Below are 1,874 nucleotides of genomic sequence, written 5' to 3'. Positions count from 1 at the left end.
CAGGAATAGAAACATGAGCTAGGCCGGGAGAGGCGTGAGTACCTGCCGAGGCCCGCTTTGGCAAGGAGGGGGACCGGGAAGGCCCTGACCCATCTGCAGTAGTGCGGGGGGCAGAAGAGTGTGGAGTCGCTTCCTGGGGTAAAGAGACGCCTGTGGAGGCCCACCTAGGAGGCCCCCTCGGGGGTGAAGGAACCCCATCAAAAGAAGGAATGACAAAATTCCTTCTAGGCACAGAGGGGCAAGGGGCAAGGGCATCGAAGGCAAACTTGCTGCCAGGCGTTAAAGGCGACATCTGAGAGGTAGCACTGCCAATGTGACCGTCATCGGCTATACCCTTAGCCCTGCCAACAATAGAGTACAAGCAGGAGTAGTTCTCAGACACCACAGTCTCCTCAACGTCCATATGGTCACCCGGGGAGTAGACATAGTCCCTATCGGCCGCTTCATCATAATTCCTTTCATCATGACCATATACCCACGGACTCTCAAGTACGGGCGCCGCTGGGGGTAAATCAACAGAGTCGGGTGACGCGGGGCGCGGATCCTCAGATTCAGGGGAGATGGAGCATAAGGTAACTTTCTGGTCCGGGGTCAGTAGCCCGCACAAGTGGAGATTGCTCTCTGTGAAAAGGGCGCTGGCTTGTTTGCATGCCTTCGGCATAGCCAGGATTTGTATTACCCGGTCATGAGCCGCCCATTTCATGTTGGGACCAACGACCCCCAAGAGACCTGCCATCAAATGAAAGAAAATAACCACAGTTACAAGGACTATAAAAAAAGAAAAAGAGAGGTCGAATAATAAGAGAAATTCCTGGTATATGGGGTCAAGGTGAGGAGAGCCTTATGTGGGGTGTTGAAGCTAGAATATCGGGTCTGCCCACTGTAAGTATAGAAGTAGTCTGACTTCCACGCCCCCTTATTGGAAATAGATCCCTCCAAGAGGGAACTCCCTTTAAGGGCCGCGACTTTCTGGAGTTGGTAGAACCCGGGGGCTGATGTATTCTCCCTCAGGGTGAAGAAGTAATGAACCTCACTTGTGGAAGGCCCCCTAGAGTACACCTGATGGTACAACACATACAAATAGCTGAGCATCACCCAGGAGTTGGGGGACAATTGTAGTGGCGCCAATTCAAAGTAGTCCAGCACTTTGATGAAGAAAGAGTGGAGTGGCAGAGCTCCACCAGATCGGATTATGGCATCACTAAATGCCACGAACCCCTTTTGCGGTGCAGACGCGCGTTCCTTGCGCTCTGGTATAACGAACTTGAGGTTCAAGGGTAACTTATGGGCTTTCAACATGTTGCCCAATTTCTTCAGGGTAACGGTAGACCTTCCAACTTCATCAGAAGTGTCCAAGACTCTCTTCGGCATCTCGGGTACCTGGACAAAGTAAGGCAGTTTATGAGCAACAGACTTTCTTAGGGTCCTAGAAGATCCCCCACATGTTCTATGTCTACCAGCTCTTTGCTTGACCCTAGGGCGCAAGACAGGGGATAGGAGAGGGAACACGGGCGGCACCATGGAAAGGAACTCCGGCTCAACCAATTCATGTCTACCGCCTTCAAAGGAGGAATCCACGTAATCGGGAGACTCGTCACGACAAAAGGAAAAAGGCTCAGGGGGCAAGTTTTCTTCTAGGCAAGCAATTTCAGAAAGGCAATCCTGGAGGGTGGATTGTAGCTGGGAAATGTATGTCGCTTGCGGGGGGATGAGATCAGAACCCGCATCCCCGGGATGGGATTCTAGATCCCTCTCTAGACAGTACGCCTTATGTCTAAGGTAAGATAGTCTCCTGAGGTAGAGCGCCCGCACACCCCCGCGGTTAGAGGGTTTACATGCGTCGACCTCCGAGTCGGAGGAGGACAACTCAATAA

The sequence above is a fragment of the Humulus lupulus genome, chromosome 1 (genome assembly GCF_963169125.1).
Source record: "Humulus lupulus chromosome 1, drHumLupu1.1, whole genome shotgun sequence".
NCBI lineage: Eukaryota > Viridiplantae > Streptophyta > Magnoliopsida > Rosales > Cannabaceae > Humulus > Humulus lupulus.
Note: the sequence above shows the minus strand (reverse complement) of the source record.